The 9,456-nt window shown below is 39.1% G+C and overlaps 1 protein-coding gene across 3 annotated transcripts in view; it reads left to right on the plus strand.

Moving 5' to 3' along the window:
* Nucleotides 1-9,456, plus strand: part of SPATA6 (spermatogenesis associated 6) — a 131,221-nt gene that overhangs the window by 106,662 nt on the left and 15,103 nt on the right. The gene's annotated exons all lie outside the window — the stretch shown is intronic.

A 9,456-nucleotide genomic window follows, 5' to 3' on the forward strand; every position in this document is an offset into this window, starting at 1 on the left:
CTTTGGTGCTGTACCGTTGATATGGCTTCTACCTTCCTGAGTTCCCTGAAAAACAATTATAAGGAAAAAAGCTGCAGATAATGAAATACGTTTTGTTGCTAACTGGTGTTTTGGACTGAAATCTTGGTCTTTGCCCTGGTCAGCTAGGCTAGGCATTGCATGAACGTGTGAGGACTTCCCTCCTTTTTTCTTTGTATAGAGTGTAAGTGTGGCCTCCTGTCCAAAGTTACTGCTTCCCATCCTAGGGCCTCTCATGAAAGAAAGCATATTGTAAATGAGTTTGGAGAAGAAGCAATCCAAACAGGAGAAGGAGGATCCAAGAACGTGCATACCTTGAGGAAGGAAGAATTTTTACCCTTTATTGTTGCTACAGTTCTAATCCCTAGATTGCTGTTACATGGATTAGCATCCCAACTTTGGGTTCCGTATCCATGTCACTAATTCTAATTCAGATAAGAAGTGAGTAGGGCTAACAAACCAAAGGGTCTGGTTTTGAAACGTTTATATGCATAATATGCTTCTTTAAAATGTGGATTTCTTCTTTCTTCCTCCATTGATTCTGGTTCCTTATGTATATGGGGGTGAGACCTGGAAATCTGCCTTTTAAAAACTATCGTGAATGATTCTAGTACAGCTGGCGTAAGGACCATATTTTGAAAAGCAGTTTCCACTTAAAGTTTGCCATAAACTTTAGCATTAGTTCATTTGCCAGTTCACCAAGCAATGTCAGGGGCTAAACTTTTGGTCACTTGAGACGGTTTTAGTGCCTCTCAAGCGAGAGAGTTAAGCAGAGCATCAGAAAAGCCCCGCTTACCCATTTTTGAGATTCCTTTCTGTTCTTTGCCACTTTCCTTGGCCCAGTAGGACAACATACCTGGCCCAGTAGGAGAGTGGTTAGTCCTTTAATACATTTTGTAAGAGTATCTTTGATATTAGCTCCAGAAGCTACTAAACTGATCGGGTATTATTTTAGTTTTATCTCCAAGTCCTATATTATATAGTAGGCCAAGAAGTCCCTCCCATTCTACTTTCCAACTCAAGGCTGAGAGAACCCACGCAAAGTAATCTCCCACTTGCTTGCATTAAGGCTTCCCTCGGCAGCGATCAAGAGGGAGCTTGAGATCTTGGCTAAAGTCCAGGCATGAAGTGATGTTTCGTGTCTATGGGAATTGGCCACAAAAAGAGAGAAGAGAGGATAAAAACAATTTTAAGCTCATGTTTAGAACGTGACTTGGCATTTTATGACTATCACCCCAAATTTTTAGATATGTTAATTCTCTTATGGAACTAGCTATTGATATAACTGTTTTCAATTCACTTGTGCATGTTTTGCAGGTTACAAGCAGTAGGAGTATGCTCAAACTAAATGTTTTACTTCTGAAATTATTTATAACAGAACCTCAAACTGAATAATTTATCTTTGACGATATATTTTTATTTTTTAGATTTAGTTTTATTTTTATTGTCTTTTTACAGCTGCACCCATGGCATATGGAGGTTCCCAGGCTAGGGGTCAGTTCGGAGCTGTAGCCACTGGCCTACGCCACAGCCACAACAATGACAGATCTGCCGCATCTGTGACCTACTCTACAACCTGCAGCAACACCAAATCCTTTAACCCACTGAGTGAGGCCATGAATCGAATACTCACCCTCATGGATACTAGGTGGGTTCTTAAACTGCTGAGCCACAACAGGAACTCCCTCAACTATATATATATATATATATATATATATATATATATATATATAATTTTTTTTTTTTTTTGTCTTTTTAGGGACGCACCAGTGGGATATGGAAGTTACCAGGCTAGGGGTTGAATCAGAGCTGAAGCTGCCAGCCTACACCACAGCCACCACAACGGGGGGTCTAACCACAGCTCACAGCAACACTGGATTGTTAACCAACTGAGCAGGGCCAGGGAGTCCTCAAGCATACTAGTTGGGTTCGTTACCGCTAAGACATGACAGGAACTCCTCTTGACTGTATATTTTTAAGTAACATACATTGGCTGTAGTTTTCATCTCTTGATCATTGCTCTGATTAATTTGATGACTTTACCAAGATGTAATACCCTAGTGAAAAAGCTGTCTTTAATTTTTTTTTTTTTTTTTTTTTTTTGGTCTTTTTGCCATTTCTTGGTCTGCTCCCACGGCATATGGAGGTTCCCAGGCCAGGGGTCTAATCGGAGCTGTAGCTGCCAGCCTACGCCAGAGCCACAGCAACACGGGATCTGAACCACATCTGCAACCTACACCACAGCTCATGGCAGCACCGGATCATTAACCCACTGAGCAAGGGCAGGGACCGAACCCGCAACGTCATGGTCCCTAGTCGGATTCGTTAACCACTGCGCCACGACGGGAACTCCTGTCTTTAATATTAATAAATGAAAGAAAAAAATCTAAATAACAGATGGACTTAAAGTTTCTTGAATAACTAAGAATAAGCTTTCAGTTTTAACTAAGAAGATGTTGATTTATTTTGAGTTATATGGATTTTATGTTATTAACAAGTATCATAATGTTCTTTTTCTTTAAATACTTAAGACTTTTTTGTTTTCTGACTTGATTTTTTTTTATCTAGAAGCTATATTGATATACAGAAATATTGGGTTTGCTGCATATTTATGTTACTTTTCCAAAGTGTAGAAATTTTAGCTTAAGGGTCTAGAAAAGTTTCTGGTTATTAGAAAAGGGAAACGGTGTATTCATCTTTAAAGACAAAAATATGACCTTGACAGATTAGCCTACTTAATATTGATGCTTGGCATCTGGAAAGTACCAGGGCATAGCCAGTGTTCAACTTGTAGCCCCGTTAAAGAACGTTAGCAGGGCATCCAGAATGTGGCTTGACGACCAGTCATTCTTGCCAGGCTATAATTCAATTTTTACATAGATTGTGAGCACGTAATACATTAAACACAACTTTCAGTAAGGATTATGATTTTATGACCTTCTCATAAACAAATGGGCACTTAGGGTCTTAGCTAGACATCATTAGGTGGTGGGCTGCTGCCTGATGACAGCGGAGAAGATCGTTAGCAGCTTCCCCAGCCAGCTTGGGGAACCAGAATAAGCAGTATTTCATGATATTAAAAGTGTAGTTGTTTAAGATTTAGTGATAACTGTCTTTAGAAATAAAAATGTTCATTATTTTATTTGACTGGGCTGAGACATGAAAATGCTCTGAAATATTCTGGCTGTAGTCCATACTAGAGTTAGTTTTACATCTAGTGCTTTTCACATGGGAAGTGATTCAAAGAAGAGTAATGAGAACAAATGGGATGTTCTCTGTGGGTACGGACATGAGAGTGTGTTTAACCTGCATTAGTGAAACCAGAACGATGACTTAAAAGATCAGTTTAAAAATACTGGTTTTTGGAGTTCCTGTTGTGGCTCCGCAGGTCGAGGACCTGACGTCGTCTCTGAGGATGGAGGCTCGATCCATGTCCTCACTTAGTGGGTTAAGGATCCGGCATCGCTGCAGGCTGTGGGCCTGGCATTGCTGTGGCTGTGGCATAGGCCTCAGCTGCAGCTCCAGTTGAGCCCCTAGCCCAGGAACTTCCATATGCTGCAGGTGCGGCCATAAACAGAAGAGAAAAAACCTAATTTTGTGAGTGCGTGTTTAAATAAAAAGCACTTGTCCTCTTTACCCAGATATACACTACAAATAATATTTGAAGTTAAGGGGACTTTAAAGTAATCCAATTGTAGTCTCCCGCCCATAGTAGACATCCCTTCTGTATCCTCCCAGTGTAGGTTCCTTTTTCCCTGCAGGATAGCATTCCCTGTTGGACTCTTAAGAGGTAAATCTGACTTCATTCTTATCTCTGCAGATATACTTGGTTTTATGATATTTCAGGCTAATTTGTGCTGTGGTTGTTGCAATATGATGCCTGGAAGAACCCTGGTCTTGTTTACCTGCTGAATGCCTACTCATTCTTTAGGACTGAGCTCAAATTATTCCCTCTTCTGAGACAGCTTTTGTGACCTCAGCAGACCGTTAGTCATGTTCTCCTGCATCCTGCCACTTCCCTCTCACAAATATAATTTCAATTAGCAATATTTGTCTCAAAATGGTCTTTTCAAGTCTGTCCTGCCCCTTTCTATTAGGTGAGAGCTCCTTGAGGGTGCAGATGTTTTTCTTACTTTTGTTTTTGGCTGCTCAACAAGGTCTCTGTTATGTACGGGAAGCTTGATTTTAAAAAAAGTAGTTCACATATTAAAATTGGGTTCTTTATTAATAATGATCTATTGCATTTTCTGAAACTCTTAAGGCATTACTTAAACTCATTTTATGGTCTGATATTTAATAACATCTCTAGATAATGAATGAACAGTGGAATTACTAACGAAAGCTATTAGACCTTATGCATTGTCAGTGGCTCATTTTTGCACCTCCTTACCCGGGGAAGGGAAACAAGTGACCTTTTAAGTAACCTCTAAGTAACCGGTCTTCAGGAAATTCCTTTGAATAGACCTCTATCGATGTATACTGTGTAGTTTCTGTGAATAATAAAAGAAAATGACAGCACGCAGTTTTTTTCCTCTACACTTTTAAAATTCTGTAGAAAAGCCGCTAATGTAAGTGCTTTCTAAAGTGTAGTTCGTAGACCATCCGCATCAGCATCACTGTGGTACTTGTTAGACGTACAAATTCTTGGACCCCACCTCAGACATACTCAGTAACTCTGGGGGTGAGTCTCAATCATGTGAGTTGTAATAAGCCCTCTGGATGACTCTGATGTGTATCAAAGTTTTATAACTAGTGCTATAATTTATCAGTAAACTTTTATTTTTTATTTTTATTTTATTTTTTATTGTTATTTCCTCAACACAATTTTTTTTCCCCACTGTACAACATGGGGACCCAGTTACACATACATGTATACATACTTTTTTCTGCCATTGTCATGTTCCATCGTAAGTGACTAGACAAGGTTCCCAGGGCTACACAGCAAGATCTCATTGTTAATCCATTCCAAAAGCAATAGTTTGCATCCGTTAACCCTAAGCTCCCAATCCATCCCACTCCCTCCCTCTCCCCCTTGGCAACAAGTCTATTCTCCAAGTCCATGATTTTCTTTTCTGTGGAAAGGTTCATCTATGCCGTATATTAGATTCCAGATATGAGTGATATCATATGGTATTTGTCTTTCTCTTTCTGACTGATTTCACTCAGGATGAGAGTCTCTAGTTCCATCCATGTTGTTGCAAATGGCACTATGTCATTCTTTTTTATGGCTGAGTAGTATTCCATTGTGTATATATACCACATCTTCCTAATCCAGTCATCTGTCGATGGACATTTGGGTTGTTTCCATGTCTTGGCTATTGTGAATAGAGCTGCAACGAACATGCAGTTGCATGTGTCTTTTTTAAGGAAAGTCTTGTCCGAATATGTGCCCAAGAGTGGGATTGTGGGGTCATATGGAAGTTCTATGTATAGATTTCTAAGGTACCTCCATACGGTTCTCCATAGTGGTTGTACCAGCTTACATTCCCACCAACAGTGCAGGAGGGTTCCCTTTTCTCCACACCCCCTCCAGCACTTGTTATTTGTAAACTTTAATGTCTTTAATGACATTTTCCCCTTATGTGGTATCTTTAAGGATTAAAAATGCTTTTCAGGAGTTACCATCGTGGTGCAGCAGAAACGAATCTGACTAGGAACCATGAGGTTGCAGGTTTGATCCCTGACCTCGCTCAGTAGGTTACGGATCTGGTGTTCCCGTGAGCTGTAGTGTAGATCGCAGACATGGCTCAGGTCCCATGTTGCTGTGATGTAGGCCGACAGCTGTAGTTTGATTCAACCCCTAGACTGGGAACCTCCATATGCAGTGGGTGTGGCCCTAAAAGGCAAAAACAAAAAAAACTTCTTTTCAGATTTTATTAGATCACGATATAGTCTCACTATCATCTATTCTGAACTCAGGACTTTGACTACTTCCCTCCATCCGTCCATCCATTGTCCCTCATCCATCCATCCAATGTCTATAGAACATACATCACATCCGTGCTGTTTACATGTTTTGTCAAAGTTTTGTTGATAAGAACCTTTACTGAGTGTTATGTGAAGGAATTCATCTCCTGTATTTTGTCTGTGATTATGCTGAATCTTAGGTCACAAGTTTAAGGTATAGAATATGCATCATCATCTTTTAAAGTCACACTTGGAGTTCCCTGGTGGCCTAGCAGTTAAGGATATGGCATTGTCAGTGCTGCAGCTTGGGGTCACCCCCTGACCCAGGAACTTTCACACATCTTGGGTGTGGCCAAAAATAAAAATAAAAATAAAAATAAAAAAATAAAGTCACTTTCAACTCTAGTTCTTTGAGTACAAATGTCAAATGACCATTTTTTTTATTCTCATGGCCTTCTAATGATTTATTGGAATTAATATTCTTTGTGTGGCATATCCATCTTACCCTCTACCTGCTTTTTCATGTATATCAACTTACAGATATTTTATCTGAAGACTACGTATGAAGTACTGTATACTTGGCCTTTGTTTCATACTGATGTAGAAAACATTGTTAAGGTTTCAAGTGAGTTCACCCTTTTCTGTTCTTTCTTTCTTTCTTTTTTTTTTTTTTTTTTTTTTTTTGGTCTTTTTGCCTTTTCTTGGGCCACTTCCGTGCGGCATATGGAGATTTCCAGGCTAGGGGTCGAATCAGAGCCATAACCACTGGCCTGCGCCAGAGCCACAGCAACGTGGGATCCGAGCCGCGTCTACAACCTACACCACAACTCACAGCAACGCCGGATCCTTAACCCACCGAACAAGGCTAGGGATCGAACCCGCAACCGCATGGTTCCTAGTCGTATTCGTTAACCACTGAGCCACGACGGGAACTCTGAGTTCACCCTTTTCTAAGCAAAAAGCTAATCATGCCCTTTGCATTTGAGTCCATTCTAAGCTGCCTAGGACTTTTCTCTTATTTGCATATATGCTAGGCTTTAAAAAATAAATTTGTAACTTGTACCTTAGCAACACAAGATTTGAAAGTACCCAGTTCTCAGATAATATCCTGAGCCTGTTCTTTTTTTTTTTTTTCTTAATAGTGTTGTCATAATTACATAGCTCCCTATTCAGGTAGCAAGAATAAATTACTAAAAAATGCATGTAATAAAATAGCAGTTTTGTCCTGCTTTGAAGAGAGCCATTTTCTGTTATATAGCCCTGATGCAGTGATTTGTATGTAGGAACTTTGAACGCTCTGAGTGAATGAATGCTGGGGGTACTCATGGTAAAATATAGAAGTGTGGTCTTTAAAAGCCTATTACTGTAATAAGGCTTTTAAAAGTGTTGCTTACACATTTTAAACTTGTTAACATTCACAGTAATAGAAAATCAGAACTGACTCAGTATGTTTACAGTTTATTAAATAGTCGGTGCTTCCATGTCTGGAATACACGTCGCTTTTTAAGATTCTGCTACTCTTTGTTTGCACCCATCCTGGACCGTATTAAGACCTGTTCTGCAAACATCTGCTTTGCAGTTCAGATGTCCAGGATGAACCAATTCCCAAATTGTCTCCAGAGAACCACAATACTGTTTTCTAAACAGAAAATTTGTACAATTTTAAATAGAAATAAACTCCCTGTCAAATTTTGCAAGATCTTAAAAGCATCAGAATGTCTTTTTGGCCACTTAAGCTCTTTTTTACAAAACCTTATTGGTTCATGCTGCTCCTAAAAAGCTTTTTCATTTTTTTATTTTATTCATTGCAAATATCATTGAGATGATATTTTAAAGTAGCTTTGTGACTTAAAAAAAAAAAGTATTGTCTAATGATACCAAAGCAGTAGCCAATCTATGCCTGATACCATTAAGTATAATAATTTATGATAAGGATGAGGAATTTGATCTACAATCTCAGAAAAACCTACACGATGATTTTTAAAGTTAACAACCCTCCTGTTGCTTACCTTTCTGAGTGGGACGGTGGCTTGTAGAAATTCACATTTCTGTTGAGTAGGTTTATTGCAGTAGATGCCTGGCAAAATAGAGAGTTGAAAAAAGGGCATTGTCTGACCATCCGTTTGGAATAAAGTTGATGACTATGGACAAGAGGGAGAGAGGGGACCAATCTGCGTTTTGTGAAATAGTAATTAGTCCATGGCACTGTAACAAGCAGAACAAAGCAACGAATAAACCAAAGACAACTGAACTAAACAAAACATGTGGGACTCCTGAAGAAGTATGGGGAACAGGGCAGAGGCGGGCACGTAGGCTGGTCGCTGTGTGTACAGAGGTGCAAACTACGTAAAGAACATGTTCTGTTAATGTATATTGTGTATGTTGTGTGTGTGATTTCCCTAACACTTGACGGAGACGGTAAAAAAAAAAAAAAAAAAAAAATTTTTTTTTTTACAGTTTTGAGTGACTGGTTTTAAGCAGGAGTTAGGCTTGGTAAGAAATTGTATGAAAGAAATTGTGTTCAGTTGGCTAGATTCCTTCTGAAGCAAAGCTGATGAAAGAAAGGTGGAAACTATGTGAAAGCATTGACACTTGGCTAAGGCCTTTGGAAAGGCTTTAAAGATGATCCTAATATTATTAGAAATTGTATTAATTACCTCTCTGAAGCTGAATGGACAGGGTAAAAGTAAGGATAATCATGTTTGGTCCCGCAGAGACCGAATCCTTTTCCACATTTTCCAGGGTGAAAGAGATGATACCAAGGATAAAGTAAGTTTGACAGGCTCTAGGAAATAGTGCTGGAAAATATGAAGCAGAATCCCATTTTAGCAAAGCCATTAGGAAACAGGCAGGTTGTCATGATTCAAGGAAGTGAATTTTTAAAAACTTACAGTAAAATATATCAACTGTAACAGACGAATATTCTTAAGACTCTGTCCGAAATAACAGCCACAACCACAAAATGAATGTGCGTTTACTCATCATTCAGCTTGAGGTATAGAACATAATCTACTCCAATAAAGCCGCCTTATGTCCCTAACCCGTTGCATCTCTTTCCATAGAGATAACTGCTCGAGAGACTCTTCTGATAACCCTTCTCTTTTTTTCATTATAGTTATACTGCCCATGTACCTATCCTTAAGGAATGAATTATTTCGTTTTCCTTGTCTTAAACTATTTTATAGAAATGTCATTATAACCGTGTATTGTTTGAAGCTTGCTTTTCGTCTACTCGGTTGATTTTTCCGTTCTTTTTCCCTGCTGTGTACTATACCATTGTATGCGTTCACCACAACATGATGTCTCTGTTCTAAGGTAGATGGATGTTGAGGTTTCTTGAAGTTCTTAGCTCTACGACAGAGAGTGTTATTATGGACATGTTGTCCATGGCTCCTGGTACCCGTATGGCAGAACTTTGCTAGGAGTGGAGTTGTTGGGTAGAAGTTGCGTATTTAACCTTTCCTGAGTCAGGCCAAACTTTTTTACAAAGTGAATGTACAAGTATTTTTATTACTTTACATCCTCCTTGAT

Source organism: Sus scrofa, chromosome 6, assembly GCF_000003025.6.
Source record: "Sus scrofa isolate TJ Tabasco breed Duroc chromosome 6, Sscrofa11.1, whole genome shotgun sequence".
NCBI classification, from domain to species: Eukaryota; Metazoa; Chordata; class Mammalia; order Artiodactyla; family Suidae; genus Sus; species Sus scrofa.